The sequence below is a fragment of the Dendrobium catenatum genome, unplaced genomic scaffold (genome assembly GCF_001605985.2).
Source record: "Dendrobium catenatum unplaced genomic scaffold, ASM160598v2 fragScaff_scaffold_1344, whole genome shotgun sequence".
NCBI lineage: Eukaryota > Viridiplantae > Streptophyta > Magnoliopsida > Asparagales > Orchidaceae > Dendrobium > Dendrobium catenatum.
In genome coordinates, this window is record NW_021319806.1 from 195,755 (window position 1) to 205,620 (window position 9,866).

A 9,866-nucleotide genomic window follows, 5' to 3' on the forward strand; every position below is an offset into this window, starting at 1 on the left:
TTAAGCAAGATGGCTTGGACGGTGTAGATGAGCTCAGCCAAAAGTTGAGATTGAAGGATTGAGAGTAGAGAACTTTAATCATGAGTGTGAACTGGTCATCCTCTGCAATCCCCTTTTATTCAAAACACTCGTCACCTATCCTTCCTACTAGCCAACATCTTCTCCGTCACCATCCTACTCTGCTCACATCGCCAAGCAGGTCTTGGTGCCAACCTCCATCTCATGCGCAGTTGCTGCTGCCGCCCAGGAAGACGAGCCTGTTTATCTTTGATAGCCTTCCTTCCGTTCAGCTGACTGAGCCATTTGTGGCTCTCCTTCAATTTCTGGCAGACCAGTGGGGGCACGTGCCCCCAGTGCCCCCACTGTGGCTCCGCCCCTATGCTCAAGTGGATGAGTGGCTTTGCACTTAACGATAGAATGCGAAACTAGCATATACATGAAAATGTTAGAGTAGCTCTAGTTGCAGATAAAATTGAAGAGAGTTTCCTTAGATAGTTTGGTTGCATAAAACATTGACCTTTTGATGACTCTGTTAGGAGAGTAGATTTATTACATACACAATATGCTAAGAAAGTTAATTGACCTAAAAATTTTTTGTTAGAAAGTATTAAAAATAATTTTATGTATTAGATTTAAATGAGAATTTGACTCTTAATAGAATATAATGATGAAAAATGATTCATGTAGCCGACCCCATGTAGTGGGATAATGGCTTGATGTTGTTGTTATTGTAATTGTGAAATATGAGAACTCTTCGACACCTCAAATGAATTCTTCAATAACATAACAATTAACTACCCAACATGTGTAGTGTTAACATTTTTTTTATATATTAGTAATCGAAAATGATCCTTAATGATTATTTTGAGCTATCACTCTTAACAATCATCCTAAGTGATCCTAGAATGATAATCATATACAAGCATTCCAAACTGTCATCTTAAATGATTATCCTGATTAAAAGTAGTTCTTAGTTTATTTTATGGGAACAAAACAATATCCATTACAAAATCCCGTGGTGTATTTACTAATTCTCGTCTAATATTTATGCTAGATTATAATTTCATAATAAATTCATCACAAAAACAATAAGTTATAAAGGAATAGCATTGTTGGATATTGGTACAAGATTTAGGTAGTTTCTCCATGTGTACTTTCTTTAGTTAGGTTTCTTTATAGCATTTTATGATGCTTTAATTAGTTTCTTGTGTAGCTTTTGGTACTACCATTAGTGTCTATAAATAGACACTATAGTTTGTAATAAAGTGTTAAGCCATTAGGCAATAAGAAAACATTTCTGATTTCTGCTCTCTCCCTCTCCCCTTCCCTCTCTCTCTCCCCCTCTCTCAAGAAGCTCAAAAGGAAGAGCTTCTTCCTCATTCAAGATCCTAACAAGTGGTATCAAGGTGGAGGTTTGCTTGTCTAAAGAAACCGATTCAAAGCCTCGTTGAGGCGATCGTGGAAGGAGTACGTGAGCTTTGAATTCAAGACCGAGCAGCAGAATCAGGCCGCGCGGGCCAAAAGGTTTGGAAGGCGAAGATAGGCGCAAGGACTGTAGGAGAGCCGATCGCAAGCGAGCAAAGCGCAAGGCCACACGATGTGCAGGCCAGCAAGGCGTGTGTGATCGTGGTGGTGCTGCGAGGCTACCTTTGGGTCACTGGCATGCTAACATACAGGCTTCTTTACATGGAAGCAGGGGCTTCACGCGGGTAGCAAGAGGTTCGGGAGCCGCGTGCGGACGGTTGTGTCACGGGCTGGTAACATAGACGAGCGCAATTGCTCGCACGAGAGAGCTAGAACGCCCTGTTCTGTGTGGGATCGAGTATCGTGGAGGTGCGACAAGGACAGCAGCGGGAGCTCAGAGCAGGCTCTAGATGTTGAGCCAAACACGCAGGCATATTTCACGCTATTGGGCAGATCAACATTGATCGGTCAGCTGGGTTCATGCGGGCTTGTGCAAGAGTTTAGACGTGTGGATGTCGCACAATGTAGAAGGGGGGATCGAGCTAGTCGACATTATTTATAAGACTCCCTATGTTAGTCTTCAAGATAACCGTTCTTGAGTATTGCTGTCAGGGGCGACCAAGGTAACTCTTGATGGAGTTTTTGATATCGACGATGTTAGAGTTGTGGATGGAGATTTCGGTATTCTCGTTGGGATTAGTTCTACCTTGAGCAGTGACCGTGTTCTGTTGACCGCTAAAGGGCTTGCGGGCGAGCAGATGTCGCGTTAGCAGACGTTGAAGTCTCAGATCTTTTTCTTGATTAAAGATTTATTTAAATCTTTTTGAGGTAGAGCTTCGGAGTTGAAACTTAGGTAGATCGGCGAATGGTGTCAATCAAATTTGGTGTGCCGAAGCCGGGCGCGACAGACGAGAGGGGCGCAGGCATCGCACAGTGCTCGGTGCACGAGTGGATACGCGCAAAGTGCGGTCGGAGTTGGACCGCATGAACGCAAGGCACGGGAGCGGGTCGCAGGAGGCCCATGGGAACGGGGCATAAGCTACGGGTATGCTGATCACGGAAGAAACAACGACGAGCATAGGCGCACGTAATTTGGAACGCGCGGGAGCGTGAGCTGGAGCCGTGGACTGAAAAGCACAGTGGAGGTCGAGCACGAGCATGAGTGGGCTCGGTTCGATGGGTTTTGCTCGTGGAGTTAGTGCAGGGAGCAAGAAGGTGCAAATTCATGCGTAGAGGTGGTTCTTTGTTTGTAAATTTAGAACCAAGGTGGAGTATGTTGGATATTGGACCAAGATTTAGGTAGTTTCTCCATGTGTACTTTCTTTAGTTAGGTTTCTTTATAGCCTTTTTGATGCGGACATCGGTACGAAGATTTGGCGCATCTATCACAGGAGGCGTCTTAAATTGACGGCTATAATTTAAACCTTCAATTATGATTTATCTTTATGAATTTTAGTTCTTAATTAATGTAATTCCTGTTTTACCCCTAGGATAGTTTATGTGAGTGTTATGGCCCAAGGGGCAATTTTGTAATTTTTTGATTTTTCTCATGTTGTGGCCTATATATAGGGTCTTTAGTTATTGTAATGGGGATGAAGATTTGATATTAAAAATTTGTGTCCACACTTGTGTTTTTGGTGAGAGAGCGTTAGTGAGATTCTTATGAGAGGAATCAGAGTTTTCACCAGCCGCAGGATGGGTTCGGGCTTGTGAATTGAAGTCCCTTGGAGAAGAACAAAGAATCACCCGTCAGTCTTTGGAAGAGTCTGAGGCTCGCGGTTTTTAATTTCTCTCTTTCGTTTATTTTCTATCTTTCGTTTTTATCTCTTCTTTAATTGTTTTTGTTCCATCGTTCTTCCTCCTCCCCATCTTCGTTTGGCCAACGGATTCACCTCCACCCGAAATCCCTCATCCTCTCTCCACCTCACGACTAAGCCCCATACCCAAGCCCCTTGCCGCCGGAGCAATTTCATTGCCGCCGAGCCTCCATCCCCTTTTGCTCCCCTTGCCTAATTGGTTTGATAAAATTCATAGCTGAATTGGGATTCAAATTCAAACATTTTGAATTTTGAAATATTTCCTAAATTAGTGAATCTATTTTAGGAAAGTTTCTTAAGTTAACAATATTCGAATTCAAATTCAAATAGAGTTAATGAAATAATTTCCTAAGTTTAAAACCATTTTAAGCAAGTTTGTACACATGGCACCAAATCCAATTTCCCCTCATGATATTGTCGCCGGCCTCTTTATGAGCCAATTAGGAGTTATTTTCTAATTGCTTCATAACCTCTCTTTGAAAAGTTTCCATTTTAAATCATTTTTGAATTTCAAATTCAAAAATAGGATTTAATTATTTCTTTCATTTTACATACTATTTGAATTTCAAATCTCTGTTACAGATTCAAATTCAAAAGCATTTTCCATTTTTAATTTCCTAACATTAATCAAATCCCAAGCCGTTAATTTCCTTCCCAAAATTGATGAGCATATTCAGGAATTAAATCCCTATTTTCCCTCTACATCCCGCCGACGACATTAATCACCGCTCAAATCTTTCCTAAACACCTCCTTTTACTTTGGGAATTAAATTCCATCATAACTCACTGCTGGCTGTATTATCCCAAGCTCTTGCATTGATTTTCTCCACCAAATCCTGCCCGCAATTCCTCCCGCAAAGAGTCTTCCACGTATTGGAAATAATTCCGAAAATCTCTAGGCCCACACACCACCCTCTCAATCCTGTCAGCTGCTTTTTCCCGTCACCTCCCCTCCCCTTGCCTACCTACATGTGAAGAGCTCTCTAATCCAGAGCATGTGCAGGAAATCCCATTCAGCTTTCTATTCCTATTCACGGCTTGACTTCTCCTCAATGTTCTCTTCATCTTAGCCTACCAAAGCTGAGAATTGGTCTCAGATTTTTGTTAGAAACCTGAGAACTCCTCTCAGAATTCATTGTTGAAAATTCTGAAATGGTTTTCAGAATATAGGAGAGGAAGTTTTGGGCCTCACCTAGGCTTGCTGTCAGATTTAAGGAGAGGAGATCCTCTCCTTAGCAAAGCCTGCTACCCGTTCTACATCACTTTTATGATGCTTTAATTAGTTTCTTGTGTAGCTTTTGGTGCTACCATTAGTGTCTATAAATAGACACTATAGTTTGTAATAAATTGTTAATCCATTAAGCAATAAGAAATCAACTCTGATTTCTGCTCTCACCCTCTCCCCTTCCCTCTCTCTCTCTCTCCCCCTCTCTCAAGAAGCTGAAAAGGAAGAGATTCTTCCTCATTCGAGATCCTAACAATCGAGATGCAAAAAGTTGTTCATTGAAGCATCAAACTGCACAGATCTCCATTTCATTGTGAATTTCATCACAAATCATATATTTAATACTGGGACTATTAGATGTTATTACTTATTAGTTCGTGCTGAGGGTTGTTAGTTGTTCTGTTTTATAGATACAACACACTTCATTACACTTTTAAGCTTTAGACTCAATTTCTTTATTTTCATATCTAATTGTGGACATTGGACTATCGAATTTTATTTTCTACCGTTAAAATTTGAATTGTTAATTACTGTTTTTTTCTTAAATTATACGTAGAAGATAATTAGGCTAGAATGACGTTATTTCCTTGAACTTCTAAGACAACAATCACTAATTTTCTTAGAGCAATATACTTGAAATGTATTGTCAAGCAGAGCATGTCAAATAGCAACTCCAGTTCTTGACCAATCATTCCCACATACTATTCTTATTACGCAATTATAACCTCAAACTACTAAAAAATAATAGAAGTATGAGATATTTTTTCCAATCTCAATTTAATTTAACTTAAATTGGTGAGTGGAAAGATCGAGGGCATGTTCCACCTGTCCCACTGGCTTATGCTAGGAGTAACTAGCATCTAATTCTTTTTTGGTCGGAAGAAATAACCTGAATTTGAATTTGAAGTTGTCTTCATTTTTGTTTTAATTGCTTTGAATCACATGACAGCACAATTGTTAATAAAATAATAGGATTCGAAATGTATGAGTTTAGTACCAAACTGAAAGAGATTTTATTCATGAAAAGAAACATTAATGTGAATTATACATAATTTGCAAATAATTAAACAGATACAATTAAATAAATCGATAAAACACTTCATAACAAATGCTTGGAGAAAGAAAGCCAACTGAGTTGATGAAAAGAAAATTTGAAAAAATTCCACAACTTAATGACCATGGTATGGTTTTTGTTTCCACTATTCCTTTCCAAAGTTGCTAGCCTCCGTTTTATTTTTTGTTGTCGCATAGCTATTATCCACTCCAGTTGATGAAAGGAGATATCAACCATTAAACATTTTATTAACTTAACCATCATTTGGACTTCATTGCCAAAGAGAAAAATATTTATAGAAAGGAAGAGGAGGTGGATAGATTTAATAATGAGGGGGAGGTGATTTAAAATACTGATGAGGAGGAGATGGAGATGGTGGAGGTGGAGATTTATAATGATAGGGAGGTGGTGGAGAGGGAGATGGTGGCGGTGGAGATTTATAATGGTATGTTGGAGGGGGTGATGGAGATGGTGGAGGTGGTGATTTGTAGTGGTATGGAGGTGGCGGCGAGGGAGATGGTGGAGGAGGTGATTTGTAGTGGTATGGAGGAGGCGGAGAGGGAGATGGTGGAGGAGGAGACTTATAGTGATACGGGGGTGGAGGTGAGGGAGATGGTGGTGGTGGAGATTTGTAATGATAGAGTATTGGGGGTGATGGGGATGGCGGGGGTGGTGATTTGTAATGATATGGCAAAGGTGGTGATGAAGATGGTGGTGGAGGAGATTTATAGTGATAAGTCGGTGGAGGTGAAGGAGATGGTGGTGGCGGGGATTTGTAATGATATGGTAGAGGAGGTGATGTTGTTGGTGGTGGTGGCGATTTATAATGGTATGGGGAAGGTGTAGATGAAGATGGTGGAGGAGGAGACTTATAGTGATAAGAAGGTACAGATGAAGGTGATGGAGGTGGTGGAGATTTGTAATGATATGGAGGAGGGGGTGATGGTGATGGTGGGGGTGGTGACTTATAGTGGTATGGGGGAGGTGGAGAGGAAGATGGTGGAGGTGGTGATTTGTAGTGATATGGAGGAGGCGGAGAAGGGGATGGTGGAGGGGGAGACTTATAGTGATATGGGGGTGGAGGTGAGGGAGATGGTGGTGGTGGGGATTTATAATGATATGGTGGAGGGGGTGATGGGGATGGCGGAGGTGGTGACTTATAGTGATATGGTGGAGGCGGAGAGAAAGATGGTGGTGGAGGAGACTTATAATGATAAGGAGGTGGAGGTGAAGGAGATGGAGGTGGTGGAGATTTGTAATGATATGGTGGAGGTGGTGATTGGGATGGTGGAGGTGGTGATTTATAATAATATGGAGGAGGTGAGGGAGATGGTGGGGGAGGAGATTTATAGTGATAGGGAGGTGGTGGTGAGGGAGATGGTGGTGGTGGGGATTTGTAATGATATGGTGGAGGAGGCGATGGAGATGGTGGTGGTGGGGATTTGTAGTGATATGGTGGGGGAGGAGATGGTGATGGTGGAGGTGGTGAGTTGTAGTGGTAAGGAGGTGGAGGTGAAGGAGATGGAGGTGGTGGAGATTTGTAATGATATGGTGAAGGGGGTGATGGGGATGGTGGAGGTGGTGATTTATAATAATATGGAGGAGGTGGTGAGGAAGATGGTGGGGGAGGAGATTTATAGTGATAGGGAGGTGGGGGTGAAGGAGATGGTGGTGGTGGGGATTTGTAATGATATGGTGGAGGAGGTGATGGAGATGGCGGTGGTGGGGATTTGTAGTGATATGGTGGAGGAGGAGATGGTGATGGTGGAGGTGGTGATTTGTAGTGGTAAGGAGGTGGGGAGGGAGATGGCGGAGGAGGAGATTTATATTGATATGGAGGCGGAGGCGAGGGAGATGGTGGTGGTGGGGATTTGTAGTGGTATGGTGGAGGAGGAGATGATGATGGTGGGGGCGGTGATTTGTAGTGGTATGGAGGAGGCGGCGAGGGAGATGGTGGAGGAGGAGATTTATAATGATAGGGAGGTGGAGGCGAGGGTGATGGCGGGGGTGGGGACTTGTAATGATATGGAGGAGGTGGAGAGGGAGATGGCGGAGGAGGAGATTTGTAGTAATAGGGAGGTGGAGGGGATGGAGATGGTGGCGGTGGTGATTTGTATTGGTATGGTGGAGGCGGCGAAGGTGATGGTGGCGGTGGTGATTTGTAGTGGTATGGTGGAGGCGGCGAAGGTGATGGTGGCGGTGGTGATTTGTACTGGTAAGGAGGAGGTGGTGAGGAAGATGGTGGTGGTGGTGGAGATGAGTAACTATATATCTTTGTATCTGCCTCAACTCTCGTAACAATCAAGCAAACCACCAATGTGGGCAACAGATGCGACCACAACCTCGGCTTCCATCGATCAGCCATGATTGGCTGTTGTGGAAGGGTAAAGCCACTTCTTTCTCCCAACCTCAACTTATGATATGACAAGCTAAATATGTTTATGCTTTTGATGGCTTCAAGCCTCCCTTTATATAGCCTTCTTGCCTCTACCAACCCGTCCTCATGTCTTATTATTTAATTATATCGTGCATCATCGTTTCCTCCTCTCGTTCTCCCAATTATACAGAGTCGGTTCCCATTAACCAGACTTTTATTCAATTATATTACTAAACAGAAGAAGATTCTCAGAATAATGAACAAATTTATTATTCCGTTTGAGTAGGTAGAATATTTATTATTGTGTTGTGATTGCTTCTTGATAATGTTGATGACTACACTGAATTATTCTGGAGAGTAGGATTACATTATTCTTTACTGAAACCAGCTGGAAAACCAGGTATAATGATTTGCTAACTATTCAAAATTGGATAGAAATAAAGCACAGGAGAAGAAACATATTCACCTACTGCATTTGACATTGATTTTACAAATGTTTAGTGAACAACTTTTCTATTATGAATTGCTTCTCAGTTCTTAATGATTGATGTGATTTTTTGTCTGGTGGTACTTTTATTTATTGTTCTACATTTTACTGTTGCTTTGTTGCTTCTTGCTTCTTTCAGTTGAAGGTGCAGAAATCGCTTATAATCAGCTTATTTTGATTATGATTTTTGTGCATCAAGTGAATGAATGATTGTTCAGTTGATTCTGTTCAGTAAATTTTATCAGGAAGTGTAGTGATATCTCATAAATTAAGCTAGCATACTAAATTTATGGTGTTTAATAGGTACTAACTGAAAAGTAATTTTTAACAGCTTATGATATTAAGGTTTCGTTTCGGACGGCTTTCTTGTTGCTTCTTAAAACAACTTTTTAGTACAAAAATTAATTTTTTTGTACTAAAAAACTACTTTAAGAAGCAACAAGAAAGTCATCACAAACGAAGCCTAAATTTATGTAATACATGAACCTTGCATGCTAAGGCTTCATTTGGGACGGCTTTCTTATTGTTTCTTACAGTAGGTTTTTAGTTTAAAATTTTTTATTTTTGTACTGGAAAGTTGCTTTAAAAGGCAGTGAGAAAGCTATCCAAAATGAAGCCTAAATAGCTTTTAAAGTTTTACTATTTTGTTTATAATTTTTGGGGCTTGTTTATTACCTCTAAGCACTAAAAGAAAAATACTTTTGGACTAATAGTTGATCAATGCTTTTCTCATTAACATCATAAATACAATTTGGAGGTGGATGAGATAGAATTGTTGTGGAGATAGAGATAACAAGGCATGTTACCCAAAGCAATTAGGGAGGCTACAAAATAAAGATTGCTAGTGGTATGAAGTCATTTTAGACCATTTTTAGAAAAATTTAATGATGTAATTGCATGCTTAGTTTAGATATTACATTAGGTGACAAAGTCTTACAAAAGGTTAATTTAGATTTTTTTAATGTACTTCTTTCAAGTTGTGATAAGGTTAGAGAGAGTCTACTTAAAATTTTGGCCTTGCGATAATTCTAGTAGAAGAGTAGATGTATTAGATCTGATAAGAAAGGTAAAGATAGATCTAAAAAGATTTAGTTAGAAAGTACTAAATACTTTGTTTATATTAAATTTAAATGAGGATTTGACTCTTAATTTAAAATTTTAGATGCTATATAAATAAAAAATAAAATTTAATTATAAAATGGTGTGATTTGTGTAAATCGTTTATTAACTTAATAACCATTATAGATTTCATTGAAAAGCTATATTAATGTCTTGACTCCTCTTGGCCTTGAATTCTCTTTAAGCTTTTTATGTTATAGTTCAAAGGATAAAAATTATATTAGGATATTTTGATATTATATCAGAATAAATGTGAAAATTAGTGTATTTTTTAAATATTGGTATAATATTATTATTATATATATAATATTAATTTAAAAATA